At 36.3% G+C, this 22,469-nt stretch overlaps 1 long non-coding RNA gene across 2 annotated transcripts in view; it reads left to right on the top strand.

Annotated features, from left to right (window-relative positions):
• Positions 1–13,817, top strand: part of LOC144616035 (uncharacterized) — a 53,792-nt gene extending 39,975 nt beyond the window's left edge. For both annotated transcript variants that reach the window (XR_013554894.1, XR_013554895.1), the window contains exon 2: positions 13,723–13,817. This is a non-coding gene — a long non-coding RNA (uncharacterized LOC144616035). The remainder of the gene's footprint in view (positions 1–13,722) is intronic.
• The last annotated feature ends 8,652 nt before the right edge of the window (positions 13,818–22,469 follow it).

Below are 22,469 nucleotides of genomic sequence, written 5' to 3'. Positions count from 1 at the left end.
GAAGTCCTATGGAGTTCCCTTAGTTATAACATTTTCCTCCCTAGCCCATTATGTAGAAACAGCCTTATCTTCTTATGATAATCAGAGACAATTACCTCTAACAATATAGTAATTTCCTTTTTTTTGCTTGATGACCTGTAGGCATATAGAATAAGGGGGCATTTGTAGATTTAGGTTTTGTGAAGTTCCTACTGTGTCCAGAGTTAGAAGCATTCCTTTATCTAGAAAATACAATTTCCTCAAGTGGGCCCTCAAGAATAATGTCAAGGGAGGCCATTTCTACTTCCACCCCATGGTTTCCAGACCAATATTTTGTAACTATCATCAACACAGCACCATGTAATAGCCGCTTCAAAGTACTTACTGCCTGTTATGGAAAGTGTTCCAAATAAACAAGGTGTTATCCCCAAATAATGCCTTACATGTACCTTTGAGGGTCCATTCCTGTGTTCTATTAGTTTGGCAGTTTCCAAGTGAAGCAGTACATGGTAGGAGTGGTAGATTCCGTAGTTATGTGAATATTGTCACACCTCTTACATGATTAAATCTTTATTCACATCCAAGTCAACATGTTATAGGACCTTGTTTGGTAAATTAGAACCTTAGTGAGACTCTAAATAGGGGTATTATTTAAGTCAGTGCACAAAGAAAGGCAAATTCATACCCAGAACACAAATATTCTCAATAAGGACAAGTTGTTGCCTTTTCTGAGAAGAGAATATCTGAAATAATCTATTCTTCTAAATGTCTGGTTAGTCTCCATATGGAATAGAACTTTATTGAATTTTCTATTCTTTCTATTTCTGTCTCTGATTTTGGATGGTTGACAGGTTGGACTTTCAACAAATATAGTAACTCAATAAGACTTCGTGAAAAGGAGCCTTTCTGTTGGGCCCATGATTAGTATCCATACCTGTCAACATGCCTATCCCACTCATAGACCCATTGTGAAAGCACTGGAGTGGATTAGGCAACTGTCCACTGGAGTGGACAGAGGCAACTGACATTCACAATGTAAATCATACTATGTATTCTTACTTTGTGGTAGATGCTCTCCAGTGGATTTTGATAGGACACAAATGTGCATATGTTTTGTGTCCATTGACATAAACACATGTACATGACTATTCCACAGATTATCTTATGACAGGTCTTCCAAACCTGCCTCTTCCAAACCCCTGACAAACCCCCCCCCCAAAAAAACAAAAAAAAACCCCAAAAACCAAAAAACAAAAACACAAGCCATAGTCCTGTAGTATATTACTACCTTATCTCAGGCCACTCTGTGGCCTCTAATTCTTTCAATTCTTTCAATTGATTTCTTTCAATTCTTTCAACTGAAAACATGGGTATTGAAAGAATTTATCCAGGGGTGCCTGGGTGAAGCCTCCAACTTCAGCTCAGGTCATGATCTCAGTTTGTGAGTTCAAGCCCCTCATGAGGCTCTCTGCTGTCAGTATGCAGCCTGCTTCGGGTGCTCTGTCCCCCTCTCTCTCTGCCTCTCCCCTGCTTGTGTGCTCTCTGTCTCTGTCTCTCTCTCTCTGTCAAAAATAAATAAACACTGTTATCCAATCACTGTTTTTCAGGGCCACCATTGAGAGGAACTATAGTATTATGGCAGTTAATTTCAATTTATACAAAATACTGAGTCAACCAATCAGTAACAGACCTAAATTTCTTCTTCCTTCATTAGCTGGTCTTTGGGACTCCCCTTCAACTCATGGTTCACCTTGAGGCCGTATGTATGAGATGAACAAAAGCATAAGTGCAGCAAAGTCAGGTTGCCTGGGTGTCTAGCCAACACATTTGTGTCACAGTGCTCACTAGGCCTGCTTGTGTTGTGAATTTACCACTTCCATTACACACACACCTTGTTTTATTGCACTTTGCAGATATTGTGATTTTTGCAAATTGAAGGTTTGTGGCAACACTGTAGTGAACAAGTCTGTCAGTGAGATTTTTCCAACAGCAGTTCTCACTTCCTATCTCTGTGTCACAATTTGGTAATTCTTTCAATATTTCAAACTTTTAAATTATTATTGCATTTGTTATGGTACTATAGTCTGTGATGTTTGATATTACCATTGTAATTGTTTTGAGGCATCATGAACTGTTGTAGACTCTAATTTTAAAGTTCTCTCTTGTCTAGCAAAAGAGCGGGACACAGGATGAAAAGCGAGAGATGGCTAATGTCCAGGAAAAGACAAGAGCCCTGAGTAAGGGTCCTTGCCCTGTTTTTATTAAGATCAGAAGGCTTTCAAATGTGATGGGCATGCACAAAGAGACAACGAATTGGTGAACATCAACTCATGGGCATGAGGGAAAAGGGGGTTTTGAAGATATATGGTGTCTGGGGTTTGGGTCAATATAAAACAAAATCCTGGCACCGGGCAGATGGGCAGATGGTTGTTAATGGCAGACAGGAGGTGCCATGTCTGTTTATCTTAGCTAGCCTAGGGGACAAGACAGAAAGGGGGAATAACCTCAGGGTTAACAAGGCACCTTTTCTTTTATTAATCATGTCTGCTCTGTGTAACTTCACCAGCAGTGCAGTGCAGTGGTCTATAGCCCAATTTACCAGTTTACCTAACTTGGTCCTTTCTTCCTGTGAATGCAGCTTTCTGTTATAGTACTAAATTGGGGGGTGCTTCTGCCCTGAATGCCTAATCTTGCTTACTTCATATACCTTTGCATTGGGTGCCTTTGCACCCCTCTCTATTCTGGGGCCTTTGCCCCTCCCTCTCTATTCTGGGGGCTCTGCACCCCCTCTCTATTCTGGGGTGCCTTTGTACCTCCCTATTCTGGGGCCCTAATCTTGTTTACCCAAACTCAGGTGTGAGCATCCTATGGCTTTGTACTTCTTTATGCCTTGTTAACCCATTGGTATAAGCCTGGGGAATTCCTAAACTTATTCCCCACAATGAACCACACCTATATTACACAGCAAACTTAATTGATAATTGCATCTCCTGATTGCTCCACCAGTTGGCTATTTCCCCATCTCTCTCTCCCTCTTTTTAGGCCTCCTAATTCCCTGAGACACAACAATATTAAAATTAGTCCAACTAATAACCCTATCATGGCCTCTTAATGTTCAAGTGAAAGGAAGAGTTATATGCTTCTCACTTTATTTATTTATTTTTTTAATTTAATTTTTTATTTTTTAAAAATTTACATCCAAGTTAGTTAGCATACAGTGAAACAATGATTTCAGGAGTAGATTCCTTAGTGCCCCTTACCCATTTAGCCCATCCCCCCTCCCACAACCCCTCTAGTAACCCTCTGTTTGTTCTTCATATTTATGAGTCTCTTCTGTTTTGTCCCCCTCCCTGTTTTTTATGTCATTTTTGTTTCCCTTCCCTTATGTTCATCTGTTTTATCTCTTTAAAGTCCTCATATGAGTGAAGTCATAGGATTTTTGTCTTTCTCTGACTGACTAATTTCACTTTAAATCAAAAGCTAAAAATGATTAAGCTTAGTGAGGAAGGCATGTTGAAACCCAAGATAAGCTGAAAGCCAGGCCTCTGGCATTAAATGGTTAGCCAAGTTGTGAATGCAAAGGAGAAGTTCTTGAAGGAAATTAAAAGTGCTATTCCAGTGAACACCCAATTGGTAAGAAAATGAAACAGCCTTATTGCTGACATGGGGAGTTTTAGTGGTCTGGGTAGAAGACCAAACCAGCACACTATTCCCTTAAACCAAAGCCTAATCCAGAGCAAAGCCCTAGCTCTCTTCAATTCTGTGGAGGCCAAGATAGATGAGGAAGCTGCAGAAGCAAAGTTGGAAGGTATCAGAAGTTGGTTCATGTTAAAAGAAAATAAACTATCTCTATAACATAAAAGTACAAGGTGAAACAGCAAGTGCTGATGTAAAAGCTGCAGCAAGTTATCTAGAAGAACTAGTTAAGATAATTCATGAAGGTGGCTATGCTAAACAATATATTTTCAAAGTAAACGAAACAGCTTTCTGTTGGAAGAGCAGGACATCTAGAACTTTCATAGCAAAAGAAAAGGTCAATGCCTGGCTTCAAAGCTTCAAAGGACAAGCTGAATCTCTTGTTAGGGACTAATGCAGCTGGTGACTTAAAGCTGAAGCCAGTGCTCACATACCATTCCAAAAATCCTAGGGACCTTAAGAATTATGCTAAATCTACTCTGTGTGTTCTCTGTAAATGGAATAGCAAAGCCTGGATGACAGCACATCTGTTAACAACATAGTTTACTGAATATTTTAAGATTTTAAGCCCACTGTTGAGATGTACTGTTCAGAAAAAAAGATTCCTTTCCAAAGTTTAGTACTCATGGCCAATGTACCTGGTCAGCCAAGAACTCTGATGGGGATGTACAATGAGATTAATGTTTTTCATATCTGTTAATACAACATCCATTCTGCAGCCCATGGATCAAGGAATATTTCTGACTTTGAAATATTTAAGATTTAATAATATCTTATTATTTAAGAAATAAATTTTAAAGGATGGTAATTCCTCTGATAGGCTTGGGCAAAGTAAATTGAAAATCTTCTGGATTCACCATTATAGATGCCATTAAGCACATGAGTGATTCATGGGAAGAGGTCACAATATCAAAATTAACAGGAGAAATTGATTCTAGTCCTCATGGATAACTTTGAGCAGTTCTAGACTTCCGTGGGGGAAGTAACTGAAGATGTAGTGGAAACAGCAAGAGAACTAGAATTAGAAGTGGAGCCTGAAGATAGGACTGAATTGCTGTGATCTCACAATAAACCTTGAGCAGATGAGGAGTTGTTTCTAGAATAAAAGTCATTTCTTGATATGGAATCCACTCCTGGTGAAGATTCTATGAAGATTGTTTAAATGACAACACAAGACTTAGACTATTACATAAACGTATTTGATAAATTAGTGGCTGGTTTTGAGAGGATTAACTCCAATTTTGAAAGAAGTTCTACTATGGATAAAATGATATGAAATAGCATCACATGTTATAGAAAAATCATTTGTGAGAAAAAGAGTCAGTCTATTGATGCAACAAACTTTATTGTCTTACTTTAAGAAATTGCTACAGGGTGCCTGGGTGGCTCAATCGGTTGAGCGTCCAACTTTGGCTCAGGTCATGATCTCACAGTTCGTGAGTTCAAGCCCCGTGTTAGGCTCTGTGCTGACAGATCAGAGCCTGGAGCCTGCTTCAGATTCTGTGTCTCCCTCTCTCTGTCCCTTCCCTGCTCATGCTTTGTCTCTCTCTGTCTCTCAAAAATGAATAACCATTAAAAAAATTTAAAAAAATTGCTACAGCCACTCCAGCCTTCAGTAACCACCACCCTGATCAGTCAGCAGCCACCAACATCAAGGCAAGACCCTCCACCAGCAAAGAGATTGCCACTTGCTGAAAGCTCAGGTGATGGTTAGCATTTTTTAGCAATCGAGTATTTTCAAATTAAGGTATATGCATTTTTTTAAAGACATAATACTACTGTACACTTACTAGACTTTAGTATAGTTAAAACATAACTTTTATATGCACTGGATAACAAAAACATTCATTTGACTTACTTTATTGTCATACTCGCTTTTCTTTGGTGGTCTGGAACCAAAGTACAATATCTTTAAGGTATGCCTGTGTATGGCAAATTGATGCTGTGTCCACCCAAACTTACAACTTTGTGGTTCTGACAATACCCAACCCCAAATTGGAGATTCTTGTCATATTTAATATCCTGTAGTCAGACACTCATGATGTCCTAGAACCCAGTAGTATGCTAGAAACTACTTTGCAAACAGTCAGTAGTTCTCTGCTGCAAAGGTATGATCTAGTATTCTGAGTTATGATTATTTTACCAGGGCTTGCTAGGAGCTCCACAAAGCACCATTTGGCCTGCCAGGCTAACCCTGAGGTTATAATGATTTGAATAAAAGTAGTGCTGATATGTGATTCTAGGAAGCACTGGTAAAGGAGTGAATAGGCAAAACAAATAGGGGAAGAAACCTAGTATAGGTTGTGTTAATGATTAAGTTGTTGCTATCAGTAATGTGGCTCTTTCCTCCTGGTACCCTCCAGGAGACTGTGCCTTAGCTTCCTTTGCTTTTCTCATTGGCCACAGATATGGATTGATCAAGGCATCAGGCATGGAGGTTGTGTGTGGATGCAGCAATACCATCTGAATAATATTATCATGGTTGAGTGCCTAAACTACCAACAGTTGAGGCCAATATCTTCTAGCAGGATCAGTAAACTGCCTTTTGGAAGGTTGATTACATTGAACACTTTCCATTGTGCTTTGTTCTCACAGGGATAAACACATATTTCTTAACATGGATTTGTCTTCCTTGCCTCCAGCATGTCTGCCAGCACCAATCTTCCTATACTCTCAGAATGCTTTATCTATGCCATGTTATCTTACATGTACTGCCTCTAAGTTGAGGTCATGCATGGTTACAGAAAATGTGGCAATGTACAAAAGATTTTATTTATCTTACTAGATTCCCTGTCACATAGAAGCAGTTGGCATGGTAGAATAATGGAATAAAGATGCTAAGATTCAGTTTTGGAGGAAGCTGAGATGCAAACATTCTGAGAGGTTGGGGAACTATTATGTAGTATGTGGTATATACCTTATACAAGTAACTAATGTATTGTGCTATCTCACCCATAGAGAGTGTATACAGGTATGCCAAACAAGTCATAGAGATGAGAGTAGCCATATCTCACATTATACCTTATAATCTGCTAGAATTTTTGCTTCCCTTTTTCATGAGCTTACATTATGGATTTGGTTGTCCTAGTCCCCAAGGTAGGACTTCTGCTAAGGAAAACAGTCTTAGTTCTAACGAATTAAAATGTGAGGCTCTGCTCTGGCCATTTTGGACTCTATGACAAGAATCCAACTTTCGGGTGATTAATTGTAATAACTAGGGGCAAATTGGTTTGCTGCTGAAACATAAGTGAAAAGAAGACTATTTCTGGAATCCAGGAGATTCACTGGGGGGCATCTCAGTACTCTTTTGCCTCCAAATTGTAGTCATTGTAAAATAGTAGTAACCCAAAAAACAAAAAAAAACCCCAAAAAACCCCAAAACACACCCAAAACAAAAACAAAAAAAACACCACCACCAAGGAGACCGATTCTGCAGAAATAAAGGTTTGGGTCACCCTGCTAAGTAAAGAATCTTATGCAGCTAAAGTGTAAGGCAGGAGGTAAGAGGTATGTGAAATATGTATGGGACAAAGGAGTTAGGATTACCAAATTTGTCACCATGGAAAAGTAACAGATAACAGAAGCATATGAAGCATACCAGATATGCCTTTTGGTTATTTAAGTGTTCATTTTATCCCCTCTTTACCAGAATCTTACATAAAGAATATCAGTAGCATCTAATGTTCTAGGATTCACATAACAATCCTAGTTATGACCAAACTGCTAACACTCTGCAGTTACACATTCACTGGTGGGACTTCGTGGGTCCTCTTCATTGCTGTTTCACACTTCATCCAACAAAGTGTAAGAGAGGATGAGAAGAAGAAAAAGCAATATATTGTGTGACATAGCATTGCTTTGCTCCTCCTTGTACTACCTTTCTCTCCCATATGGACCCGAATACACATCAATGTTTTTATACAGGTTTTCTTCTGTCAGATTTCATTGTTTCATTAACTTTTCCTCTCTTCATTCCTTTTGGTGTGGGATGGAAGCTCTGTGTTCCTGGACTATCTTTTCTGGTTCCTCTGTACCTACACATTTGTAAGCAGTGTCTTTATAACGAATTCTCCTTAAATTATCCTATTTCAAGTACATCAGCAATTTCATGTGGGGACCCTGACTGATAAAGATGGCCAATAGTTTAGGATGCATTGAATCTGAGGGTCGTGGAAATTCATATTGAGGACATTTCAAAAGAGAATAGGTAAGTAGAAGATCAACCATGTGGAGCACCAGGGTAGTGATAGAATACTGGGGACACAGACACTGAGGTGGCAGGCGTAAGATTGGGATTTACTGAAGGAGAGAGGGAAGGCACAAATGTCAAATTATTAAGACAAGCAAGAATGAGGAGCATAATGGGAATAGATGGATGGAACATTTTAAAAAAGGAGAATGTCATTATCAGTGTCAAGATGCAACAGAGAGAGCTAGCAAGATGATAATTTAGAAAAGGAAACTCAATTGTATATGACTATTGCAGGTCAAAATTCTGGAGGCAATTGAAAAGTTGTTAGAAACTTGGAAAAGAAGAAGTAAAGCCATATTTTAAAAATATGTTTGCTAGGGAAGGAAGAAAAGTGACTGGACACGGTAAGATGGCATGAGGTCTTGGAGGAGATTATGCTTTTTAGGACAAAGAGCACTTCAGTATGTTTTTAGACTTGAGAAGAACACAGTATAAAGGGAGTAAATAAAGGTATGTGATGGAAAGGTATGAGATGGAGGAAAAAAGCAGTGTTCCAGAAAATGGGATTGTAAGGTCAAGAAAATATGAAGACAAATTAAGTTTGATTAGAAGGAGAAACTCTCCAACTTCTGGGCCTATAAATTAGGCACTGATATGGATGTAGATTAATTTATAGGTACTATGGCAGAATATTGAAATCTCACTTTATAGTTTCAATTTCCCTACATTTCTGTTGTAAGTAAAGAAATGAGAGGAAAGAAGACAAAGTAAGAAACAGATCTTGGAGGAAATGGGAAGCGACATTGACCACAGACAAATAAAAAAATGGGTAGTGCTAAAAGCTCAGATAATGTTAGAAAACATGAATTTATATATTTGTGTCTTTTTCTAGAAGCCTCAGATTTCTTCATTATAGGAATGAAAAGGGGAACAGATATCACTGATCCGGTTGCTAAGTATTAAGAAATAGAAACATTTAGGGGCATCTGGGTGACTCAGTTAAGGGTCTGACTTCGGCTCAGGTTGTGATCTCATGGTTTGTGGGTTCAAGCCCCACGCTGGCCTTCTGTATAGACAGCTCAGAGCCTGGAGCCTGCTGCGAATTCTGTGTCTCCCTCTCTCTCTGCTCTCCCCTGCTTGCGTGATCTTTCTGTGTCTCTCTCAAAAATAAATAAACATTAAAGACAAAAAGAAATAGAAATGTTTATTTCTTCCTTCTTCTCCTCACTTTCTCCTTCTTTTCCCTCCTTACCTGTTTCCCTCATTCCCTCTGTCCATCTTTTCTTGCCACTTTTATGTCTTCTTTCCCTCCTTCATTTCATCCCACCACCTTTCTTTTCTTTCTTCCCTCTTCTGTTCTTTTCTTTTTTCCTTTAACATTCATGGTGCACTTTTATGTGTCAGATATTGTGAAAGCTACAGAAAGCATATTTTACGATGTATTTACAGTAAAAAGTTCCAAAAAGGAGTTGGCAATGCCCCTTTGCTTGGGAGGTTGTTAATCTTTGCATAATATCAAGTGGAAAATTAAGAGTGTTTGTTTATACACATTGAGCCTTTGTTATTTTTGTTCTCTTGGTAGTATAGGAAATAAGATATAGATTACTCCGAAAGTGTTATTTTCATTACTTGTTCCTAAGGTCTCCAACCCATCAACACTTCTAATTTTTCACACAGGGAGATTTGGCAGATTATGAAACCCTTAATACCACTTACAATCAATATTGGAAGCCAGTATTATTTCTTCTGGTATATTATATAGCCACCTTCCTCAACCCTACTGTCATTGCCTCTCCTACTTTCCCCCAGTGCTCTTGATTGCATTAATATCTACTTGGAAGTATATTTAGAATTGACCATTCTCCTCCCCCAATTCAAGGGACCAAAAAGAAAACCTGGCATCCTATTTTCTTCTCCAATATCTGTCCTGGTTTCCTTGGTGTGGATGATGGGGGTGGGGGGCTCCTTCTGGACAGATGAAAATTTTCTTTTCATCAGGATAGATAACAGGGAAAATCATTTCAGGTTTGTAGCCAGAGAGCTAGAACTTGGAGAGAGAGGGCAGGAGAGAGAAAGAAGACAGAAAGACAAATTTGGATTAATGTGCATGATGTCATCCAATTCTTCTATGTATGGAACTGAGGAAGAAAATGAAAGGAAAGAAACCCTTTTTCCAAAGACTTTGGGGTTGACACATATTTTTCATGACTTGGCTCAGAGACTCAATGATGACAGCCACATAGAGATGAAGCTATATATTTTTGACCTTTCAGATTTTCCTCTCCCTGCCCACACAGAATATATCTTGTGACTAAACTAGATTTTTTTCCTACTGCAAAGTTGAAAATGAAACCCTAGTGAAACAATTCATCTACATTTCACAAAGTTAAATTGTTGAAAAAGTAATTTCTAGTATATTAATCTAAGAATAAGGGTTGACTCTCAGTAATTTGAAGGTATAGATGACCAAGTACTCTAATTGTTAAAAAGCCAAATCGGTATATCTAAAGCTCCTAAATCGGCTTTCTTCCTGGCTCATGTCATGACTGATTTTTTAGTTCTGTTTCTTACTGTTTGGATTACCTGGCAAATGAGTGATACTTAAAGGAAAGAGGATCAGGTAAGCATCTCTTATTGTACCTGGTTTTGGCCATTGACTCCCACCAAGTTCAATGACTTCAAATAAACCTTCAAATGAAAGAAAAAGAGACTGTCCCCTTGTGCTGGACAGTGGAAGCATCCTTTTGACTCAGATGACCAGCACTTACATTGTCAGAATCCCTTCCTTTCCTCTTCATTTTCCCACTAATTGAAATGTGTAGATAGTTAGGGCAAGGGCAGAGAGTATGTTTTTCCAGTGAAATGAGAGATCACCATATTTTATATTCTGTTTTTGTTTCCTCCTGACCAAACCAGAAGTTTTTATGGAGGTTGAGAAGGCAACAATTTTATTGAGGTGGACAAAGTATCATCGAATATACTTCAAAACCATTATTTTTTCCATTATTTTCTTATAAAGAGCATGTGATTTTGTCAAAGTAGAACATGTATTTAATCGTATTGGCAGATTCATACTGAGCCTTGTTTATGGGTTTAACATTGCTTCACAGAAGCTACTGGTGAATTAATCTAAAGCACAGACAACAGGAAGCTGGTCTGCATGCAATCCTTTTCCTAGGTATTTTTTTCTTTTAGGAAATTGCTGCAAAGCTACACAAATCAATAGTAGCACATTGATAGAAGAGGAGTTTTTTGGATGTATTACCAGTATATAGTGTTCAGGCAGTAAATGTATATAATTGATATATGCAGTCCTTGACACTTTCTAGCATCATCATGTATATTTTTATATGTTTTATGTGAATAACGATCAAGCAAATGAACGACACTAACAAATTCCCCAGTCTATTTTCTTGTGTTGGGTTCCTTCCTGTGCCCTCATTCTTTTGATTTGTGTCTGAGTATTATATCCTATATAAGCTGCCACAGCTGTTTGTCAGTTCTCTCTAATGGCTTTTTCTTTCTGTGAAAAGGGTAGATCACTTTAGATACTTGGTTCCTTGCAGATGTCCAGAATTTCATCCAAAAGTCCCTGTCTTGGTGATGGATGATTTTTCTTTGTTGAAAGATAACTTTGGAAAGTAACTAGTTTTAGGAAAGACATCTTGCTGAAATATTCAAGGTTTGGATATACTACCTTGAGTAACTTTGCAAATAAAAAAAGTTTGACCATTATCAGGCATCGTACATTTTCAGATTTTTATTCATGAAGGTATCCAGGAATAGTATAAAACAGCAAGAGATGTTCTAATATGTATCAAATATTGTGACTTCCTTAGCTGGGTGGGTAAAGGAATTTCTGGAAGACTGTCTTACCTGGAATATAGTTAGTTTAGATCTATTTTTTCAATTAGAAAGCCCTCATAGAAACAGTCCTGGCTATATTCATTTTTTAAAAATCCCCAGCATACAGTTGAAACCACACTAACATGACGGTAAAGGAATTTTAGAAGATTTAAAGCTACAAAAATAATTTTAAAAAATAGTGGAACATCATAGAAGAAAGAGCAAAGTTTCAAACATCGCAAGTAGATGGACAGATGGTAATTAACTTAGCTGACCGAAAAGAAAAAAAAATGGAAACTTCACTTGACTGTGGAGAAAACTTAGAAATAGCTAGTTCCCACTAGGCAGTGCCAGGAAATCTAAGAATTGAAAACAGCAAGAACCGCTGAAAAAGGGGATGGTAGGGGGGCTGAAAACAAGAGGTCTGTTTGAAAATCTATGTAGAAAGGAATCTGACCCCTCATATCCCAGTTGTCACCCTGAAAAATTGGGTGAATGCACATACCCCATGCCAGCTGGAGACTCTGGAGAGAAATAACTTGTGGGACAATGGCTTCAGGGACACAAGTCACGTGTTCATAAGTATAAGCAACGAGAGTGAGAAATGTAGACCTTCACTGGCTGGGAATGACAGCTCCGTTGTGGGGTAGGAATTGTGGGTTATGCACTGTCTCTGCTTCACTATGAGGAACACTAACCTTAAGTAACTTTATAAATACAACTAACTACTTGGTGTGGGAATAATCTTAATTTTTGGTTTCATATTCTTTTTGGTGGGAACTCTCAAATCAAATTATTTTACTTTGGGTATTTTATCTAGCCTGGATTTATTCTGTACTCTCACAAACCTCATCATAAATGTCTGAATTGTCAAATGTGTTTCAAAATACCAGGGGTTTATTATCACGGTTCTATACAATCACTACATGCTGGTCTCTAAAATCCTGCCAGATATCTCTGTGACCATCTTCATATGAGAAACTAGAAATCTCCTAAAACTTTTAGGGAGAAAGCATTTGGGATGATATAAATGTGTTTATGCAGTTAGTTTTCCTTTTGTTTCAGTCTTTTCATTTCTTTACCCCTGGAGCAGACACTTTTGGTTTTGTGGTTGTTGTTGTTTTGGCCACCCAGCTCTTCCCCTTGGTCCCTGTGATTTTGGTAGTGGTTGTAGGAGGCTGTTCCTATCACACTGAGAGCCTCCCACCTCAAATACTTACTGTGTCTTTTGGCATTTTCTGAAGCTTTGGGCAGTTCATTAAGCCCCCAAACAGAGCAGCCTGAAAGTACAAGGAGCTAATGCCGCTTGGGCAATCTTAACCAAAGAGGGTTGAAATTAATGCAGGAAAGCCTCGGCCTCCCAACCACCAGAAGAACAATGCAGAGGTATGGTCTACACAGCTCCTTAGAAAATCTCAGCTGGGCTTGAATCTCAGTTGCTATAAGTGGTAACCAGTTTAGGAATACACCTTTAATTGTCTGTCTTCCCTTCCCTGTGTCACTCTTTATGGTTCCTCACTTCTGCTTCCTGAGATTCTCACTTCCCCCCTCTCTCCCCTTCAGTTACTTGCACTGAAGTCCTTATCTCAGGCTCCACTTTGGGAGAAAACTAAATAGACAACTCCCACATAAATATTAAACTGCGACCTCATATCACCCGCTTCCACTCCCTGCAGAGAAGAAGGAAACCAAGTGCTTAGAATTTTGAAAATATATATGTTTATATTTTCATTTTACTGGGCTGCCTTAAAACTGGTATGAATGACATGATTGCTAGCATTTATGTGTGATAAAACTTTTCTTATTTTTGGCTATTGATTCATAATAAGATGAAAATTTCAGTGGTTAGCATATTGTATTAACTTAAATGATTATTAAAATAAATTGTAATTTGTGTCTGCATTAGCACAGGAGAATAATTAGAGATACAGCCGCTCCCATGGAGATGTCTGCAGAATTTGCAGGTTCTAGAATGAATGGCCCACCACTTTTTTTTCTTCTTTCTTCAGAAATGCTGGGCAGTTTGGCTTGGAAACTATTGCTGATGTGTGCTGTGTTAGCCTAAAGAACCGGAGAAATAAAAAAAGGTCTGTGCAAACATAAATTTCCAAGCATTTTTTCCTTTTCTCGGTCTTATTCTGACCTTGGAGTCTGGAACACCTTTCATTTTTTTTCTTTAATGTACAGATGGCAGACCCCTAACCAGAAAATATTTCAAATTTTATGGCTCTATTTTTTCTGAATCTGATCTTTTCCAGCCTAGGAGAGACTATTTATCATCCTAACCAGCTTCACATTGCTCTGTTCACTCTCATGCAGAGAAAAGAGTACAGGAACACCAAGAAAGGAAGATTGAAGGGAGGAGGTCTTTTGTCAATGATACTTGTTTAAATTCAACTTTAAATTTGTAATTAGAAATGTATTCTAATTATTTGTGCCATAGATAATACAAATAGTACAAAGTGCTTCTTTGAAAGGCAAACAATAACACCTGTTGTTTGTATGTACTCAGAGGTGTTGTATGTACATATAAATGCACATATACATACATGTGCATAAGTATCACTCTATGTCAAGTATATAACTATATTTCATAACTGGTCTATGATATATCTAGTATATAATACATGATCATAGTTTATAATATTATATTTTATGTATGTGATACATAATCAGGAATAGTAATATAATGTGCATACCGTTCTGCCTGTTCTACACCTTACTTTTTAACTTAGTGTATCTTAGCCATTTTCCCTTGCTGAAATATATATATAATAGAATCAATATTTTGATGTCTGTATAGTACCCATTTTAGGAATATGCCATCAATTATTTAACCAACCTTCAGGATAGGATTTTGGTATAGACCTTGGCATTTTTGGAGGTCAATCTTTGCTAATACAAATAATGTTGCAATAAATATCCTTTTATAGATCAAATTTTTCTCATATGTCACCAAGTCAGTAGGATCAATTCTTAGCAGAATTGCTGAAATAAAGGGTCTGAGAATTTATAATTTTTATAGAGATTATACTATTCTTAGAGTTTTACTAATTTATACTCTCACAAGTTATGTTTGAGTGAATCTGTTACCTGACAACCTGGCTGACTTACTTTTAGATTTTCAATAATCTGTTAGATGAAAAAAATAGTTCATTGGATCAGTAGTTTACTTTGATTTCTTTTATTATTAAGTAGGTTGAATGCCCTTTTTTATGTTAAGAAACATTTGTATTTCCTTTCTGTGAAATGCCTTTTAATTTCTCTTGCTTATGTTTCCTATTGGATTATTATCTCATTGATTTGTAAAATTCATGTATATAAGAAAATTAGTCATTTGTGAGTGACATTAGTTGTAATTTTTTTTTACTTGTCATTGTCTTTTGATATTTATGGTATTTTTTATATGCAGAAAATTTAAATTTTGGTGCAGCTAAATGTATCATTTCTTTTGTAGTTTGAGTTTTGCAACTCACTTGGAAAGGCTTACCTTTTCTGAGATTATAAATGTGTTTATGTTTTATGTTAGTACTTTTAAAATGTCTTTATGTTTAAATCTTTGATCTATTTGGAATTTATTTTATTTTACACAAATTCTGTATCATTGAAATACTATATCATTTTTATCATACTGCATTCCTGTATGTATTAGATTGAATTCAGGATTTTGTCATTTCTGTTCTATTGAGCTATTTTTCTAATGCATAAATGTGCCTAATGCATAAGTATCACACATTCTTAATGACTATAGCTTATGAAATGTTTTACTATCTGGACAGCTAGTTTTTTCTATGTCCCTATGATTGACATTATCCTGGTTATTTTTGCATATAGATTTTGAATATATATTTAGAACTGCCTGTTTTGATTTTCTTAATGATATTTTTGGGGGGTCATATTAAAATATTGATTAGTTCACATAATTGATATCCTTCTGTTATAAAGGATTGCAATTCATATCTTGGCTTTGTAAATAATGCTGCAATAAACATAGGGGTACATATATCTTTCTGAATTAGGATTTTCATTTTCTTTGTGTAAATACCCAGTAGTGAAATCAATTACTGGATCATATAATAATTTTCTTTTTAAGTTTTTGAGGAACCTTCATACTGTTTTCCACAGTGGCTGCACCAATTTGCATTCCAACCAATAGTTCATGAGTGTTCCTTTTTTTTCCACATCCTTGCCAACACTTGTTATTGCTTATGTTTTTGTTTTGTGTGTGTGTGTGTGTGTGTGTGTGTGTGTGTGTGTATTTTAAATTTTAGCCCTTCTGACAGGTATAAGGTGATACCTCACTGTAGTTTTGGTTTGCAATTCTCTGGTGATTAGTGTTGTTGAGCATCTTTTCATGTGTCTTCTTACATCTATATGTCTTCTTTGAAAAATATCTATTCAGATCTTCTGCCCTTTTTAATCAGATTATTTGTTTTTGGGGTGTTGAGTGGCATACATTCTTCATATATTTAAAATATAAACCCCTTATCTGATATGTCATTTGCCAATATCTTCTCCCATTCAGTAGGTTGCCTTGCCATTTGTTTTTCTCTTTCAGATTTTTATTTAAATTCTAGTTGGTTAACATATAGTGTAATATTGGTTTCAGGAATAGAGTTGAGTGATTCATCAGTTACATATAACACCCAGTGCTCATCCCAACAAGTGCCATCCTTAATAACCATCACTCATTTGGCCCATTCCCCTCCTTTTTCCTTCCATCAACCCTCAGTTTGTTCTCTATTGTTGAGTCTCTTATGGTTTGTTTCTCTCTCTCTTTTTTTTGCCCTTTCCCATATGTTCATCTGGTTTGTTTCTGAAATTCCACATGTGAGTGAAATCATATGGTATTTGTTTTCCTCTGACTGATTTATTTTACTTAGCATATTACATTCTAGCTCCACCCATGTTGTTGCAAATGGGTTGCCTGTCATTTTGTTGATGGTTTCCTTCATTGTGCAAAAGCGTTTTATTTTGGTATAGCCCCAATAATTTTGTTTTTTTTACCTTGGGAGACATATATGGAAAAACGTTTCTACAGCTCGTGTCAAAGAAATTACCACCTATGTTTTCTTCTAGGAGTTTTATGATTTCGGGTCTCACATTTAGGTCTTTAATCCATTTGAGTTTATTTTTGTGTAAGGTGTAAGAAAGTGGTCCAGTTTCATTCTTTTGCATGTAGCTGTCCAGTTTTCCTAGCACCATTTATTAAAGAGACGATCTTTTCTTCAATGTATATTCTTGCCTCCTTTGTCATAGATTAATTGACTGCGTAAGTGTGGGTTTATTTCTGGGCTCTCTATTCTGTTCTTTTGACCTATGTGTCTATTTTTGTGTCAGTATCATAGTTTTGATTATTACAGCTTTGTAGTATATTTTGAAATCTGGGATTGCGATACCTCTAGCTTTGTTCTTTCTCAAGATTGCTTTGGCTATTTGAGGTATTTTGTGGTTTCATATAAATTTTAGTATTCCTTTTTTTTTGTTTTGTGAAAAATGTTGGTATTTTGATAGGGACTGCATTAAATCTGTGGATTGCTAGAAATAATTTTTAAAGAAATTAATAGAATTTATTTTTTGAATTAGTTTTGGTTTAACAGAAGTTTTACAGAAATTTAATAGAAAATATGGATCCAGTATGATGTTTTACTGTTTTGGGTCATCTGAGTGTCCAGTCGGTTGAGCCTCCAACTCTTGATTTCAGCTCAGGTCATGGTCTCACAGTTGTGAGACTGAGTCCCACATCAGGCTCCACACTAACAGTGCAGAACCTGCTTGAGCTTCTTTCTCTCCTTCTCCCTCTGCCCCTTCCCAACTCACACTACCCCCTGTCTAAAATAAAATTTTTTAAAAAGGAAATGATTTTTTTCCTGTTTTTTAGAAGTGTCTATTTTTCTTAATGATGTTTCTAATTTTGCCCTCATTTCTATAATATTATTATTTCTTTTCTTCTCATTCTTCCCTGATTCCTGATGATTTGTCAAATTTATTTAAAATGGTAACTCTACTATTGCCCACTTTTCACTGGTAACATGACAATATTTGGGGGTCAAATGCACTTTGTTTGGATCTTTTCCCTGTTTCTTTTCTTCTCTATTCTTTTAATCGTCATATGGGACCTACCCTGGTTTCTGTTTAATTAATACAATCTTTTGAATGAGATAAAGTCTTTATATTTCAGCTATTTGCAAAATGTCTGTGTGAAGGTAGATCCAGGACTGTACTCCCTCTAGTAGTAATTATGCCATGACATGTGGTTATGTTTGTAAGTGAATTCTTTTCACTTTTATTTTCCCCCAGCTCACTGATACTGACCTCATGGGTTTCTCATAAGCAGTCTTTCTACTCCCCTGTCCAACTGACAGATGCTTTCTGCAGATCTGGCTTGGCCATGTGGATCCTTGTTCAGTGCCTTCTTCCCTGCTTCTTAAAATTTGATGACAAACTGGATCTACGAAGGCTCCCTCCCTTTGTCTCTGCTCTTATTGTTCCCAAACAGACATTGTTGATCTGGCACATCAAGTGCTCCTCTCATTTACAGAACCGCAGCCTGGGACATTCTCTCTTGAGCCACCCTGTACCTCAGTAGACCTTCCCTATTTTTCACAGTCCTTCAATAATTTTGTAGTTCTGGCTTGTAGAAATCTTCGAGTTTCATCAGAGATGGAATTTGAATTTTTTTTCTCTTTCTTATTATTTTGGATGGTTTCTAAGAGAAAGAAGGGAGAAATTATTGTTTAATGCATTATTTTTAAAATAAAAAATCTGAACAATTCTTGAAATTCAATTTTTAATATTACAAAGTCCAATTTCACTCTCGTTTTTTAGTTTTGAATCTTTGCTGGAAACAACTCTCCAGGACTGGGTATCTGTACACCTTGGTAAATGTAAAGAAATGCTTTAATTGAGAGATGCTGAGACAGCTTTGAGGAGGAGTACTGGGGGTGATAAAAGGAGAACAGAATAAGGAGTTGTACTATGTTATTTTCATTGTAAGATAAAGCCAGAACTTTGATGTGTATGTGTGATTTGTTTGGTGGCAGTGGTTTTATATAATTTTGTAATGTTATATAATATGAAATACTGTGTTTGCTTAGAGCTATACAAACAAGAATAGAAGCTAATGGTTCTTACTTCCAATTAAACAAAAATCAGAAATAGTGACTATAAAAGTCACTGTTAAATCTAGTGACTTTTATATTAAAAAGTGACTATAAAAATCACTATTTAAATAATTAAATGCAATTACCAGTGTCTTATAAGTTCAGTTCTTCAGGTGGAGAACACATATTATCAGGAAATAATCTGATGAAGTTATCAAGTTAACTCTGTTATTATGTTATTTCCTTCACTGTTCTCTCTAAATTAGTAAACTAGGGTGTTTGTTTTGAGAGAAAAGTAAAATTAAATAAAAGGCTTTTGTTGAGGCATATCAAAGTTTTCATGCAAAGTTGAATTTGAACTATTGTTACCTCAATTCTAGACTGAAATCCTAGGAACATTTGATAATGCAGGGATAAGTTTTACCTTAATTTCTGCTTTTTTAATATAGCTGCCTAATCTTATTAAATATGTAAAATCAAATAACTGGTGGCTAAGCTTTTAAAAATTAACACAAAATGTGTTTGATATAAGTACTTATCAGGAATTAGTTGGTAAATGTAGGCGTAGAATTCTACGCATATTAATTGATGAAGATAAATTACATTCATTCCAAAGAATTCCCCAATTCCCCAATTACTTATTGGCCACTAGACTTTAAATAGTGTGTGCTGAATTGAGTAGAAAGAAGTAAAAATTTAATATGACAGGAAATTACACTTAGGATCTGTTAATAATTTCATCCGGATAAGAAATAAATTGTAAAATATATGACATGCTTTCCTCCAAAGTATTAATGAGTTATTTTATAATACCAGAAATTCATCGTATGCAAAGAACTGAAAGAAACAGTATACAAGTTAGAAAGAACATGGGCTCTGAATTCAGTCATATCTATGCTCAAAATCCAGAGCCCTGCTTCTCTTTTTATAGGAAATGTGATCTCGGCCAAGTTATTCAACTTGAAAGTCTCCTCATTGTTGAATTACTGATGCCAGCACCTATATAACAACATCCTGAGGAAGGGTACATGCTTCAAAGCACCTCACTTTGGAAGCAAGTTTTAGGCAGGGAGGGAGTCAAACTGCAATCACATGTCCAAATTCACATTATCATTGGACAAGCATTACAAGGGTTTATAGTCATCGTTTTCCCATTTGTCTTTGTATTTTATATTAGTTCTCTCTCGGTTCAGAACTTTTACAAAGAAGAGGTGATATGTAAAAAGCTCTTACCACTTACCATTTTGGCAAATTACTTAACCAGTCTGTGGTTAGCACCTTCATCTATCAAGTGGGGATAACAATAGTAGTTATTTTCTTTGGTTTATTACATACAGGGGCAAACAGTCATAATTTACCAATCCATTTGTTCTCCACAAAAATAGGGAAAATTATTAATTGTATTGTGCATTTTAAGATAGTTTTAACCTTAAAATGAGGAATTCAACCACAGGCTTCCCAAAATAGAGTCATGAATATTAATCATATGGATGGACTTTTCCTGTTGGAGGTTTGTGGCATCAGCCCATCAAGCACATGAATGTAGTCTTGCAAGTTAGAGCAGTTTGAGGGCCTAAGTGATAGGGAAACCATTCAAACAGTAGATCCATGCTTAATTACCAGTAGATACTACCAGGAGATAAATATGAAAACTGTGTACATGAAACTTTGGGTAACTTAGGAAAGTTTAGATTTGTAATTATTGCAAAAAAGACTGTTACTGAGAATGAAGAAGTTAGGGAGTATTAGTAACCATTGTAAAAGATACTATTCCAAGAAACAAGAGAAAGAGAAATTCAGGCAAAACTAACAGCTTTGCTTACTCATATTCCATCTGAACATCTCATGTTTGAATTTTGTTGAAGAGTACTTACTAAAGGAATTAATAATAAACGTTGTGAATAAAGTACACTGGAGTTCTACTCTGCTACAGTGACAGGAAAAATATAGGAAATATCCCCCTTGGTAAGTTATCTTTTTCATCTAAAAGAGTAAATACATATATCAAGTGTGACAATGTAACATTTGACTAGAATTCACAACTAAAGGCTAGATAATGCCCTTTAGTTCTGCTGGTAACGTGGTCTTCATGATTATTCAGTTCTCATGTAACAGAAATAAACCCACTTGGATCTTCCATTGAGCATCTAAAGACTATGCCCTATGGATTGGATGAGAAGTAAGGTCTAAGAAACAGAAAAGTTTGCCTTTTCATTTTAACCAGTATATTTAGAATATGGATAATTTGTCAGAGTTATATATTATAAATACCTTCTTTCGATATGTAGTTTGGTTTTTCATTCTTTTCTTTAATGTTTATTTATTTTAAGAGAGAGAGCGTAAGAGAGCATATGCGAGTGAGGGAGGATCAGAGAGAGAGGGGGAGGGAACCTTAAGCAGGCTCCATGCTCAGCATGGATCTCATGGCCTTAAGATCACGACGTGAGCCAAATCAAGAGTCAGATGTTTAACTGACTAAACCACCCAGGCTTCCCTTAATGGTATTTTTGATGAGCAAAAGTTCTCCATTAAAAAGTTCTTCAATTTAATGGCATTCAATTTGCCATTCTTTTCTTTATGATTGATGCTGTTTCATGTGCCATTTGAGAAACTGCTGCCTCCTTAAAGCAAAGGAAGAGAGAATGCCAATATGAATTCACCTGAAGCATAATTTTATCCTATATATGACATAAATCAAAAGCATTGTCATTTAATCCATGTTATCGGTACTACAACATCCTAGTTTTATTAAAAAATTATTGGTGTAATAGTAAGTCATGAATTCTACTAGTTTACTGGAAGCAATACAGACATACCTACTAAACTTCTAATACACATAGATTAGTCTAAAATTTCTTGTAAAACATTCCATTCTTAGACTGATCCAACTTTTACAGGGTTTTTATATATAGTGACTAAAACTCTTCCTCTCTGAGATGTCTATTCATTTGTATAGGTGCTCTTCATATGGTGCCTAATTTCTCCTCTATATACCAGTTCTCCAGATACTTAGAGATAACTCTCATCTGTCTATGAAGACATTGCTTTTAAAAGCATCATGTAGGTGAAAGAGCACTTGGTTTTGAGGTAAAATGGAAGAGAGTCAGCAGACACTTAAACCATGGATCTGAGGCTTACAAGTGATTTTAGGAATCTAAGTGGGATTATGGGACACATCTGACTTGGGGATGTGTGAGCACTGAGCACGAATGTTTGGAGAATGCTTTCTTGAGGGTTTTCTGTTTTTAAGTGAGGGTCAAAGAGGTACAGGGACAATTAGGAATGCAAAATCACTGAACTCGTTTGGGAGAGTTTATAGAGAGTAGTATTAGTGGCTATAGAGTCCATTGAGTTAAGGCCTGACAAAAGGTCTTTGTATTTGTTGATTTTTAATTCATTGTAGGTATACAATTTTAGGAAAATGAAGGGATCAACAATCATATATCGGGGGCTAATGACAATCTAGAATAGTTAGTATGGATAAAGTAAACTTTTCTTTTTTGTGGTAATAGAAAAAAATATTTGAAGCCTGAAGTATCTAAAAGTGGTCATGTGAGGACTATTAGCTCACTGGTAAGAGAGAAAACATTGAGTTTTATTGTCATATTGAGAAATTTGTGCTTAACATTGAAAAAGTGACACTTAAATTTTAG

This window comes from Panthera onca, chromosome B1 (genome assembly GCF_046562875.1).
Source record: "Panthera onca isolate mPanOnc1 chromosome B1, mPanOnc1 haplotype 2, whole genome shotgun sequence".
Classification (NCBI taxonomy): Eukaryota; Metazoa; Chordata; class Mammalia; order Carnivora; family Felidae; genus Panthera; species Panthera onca.
This window is presented reverse-complemented; position numbering and strand designations above follow the sequence as displayed.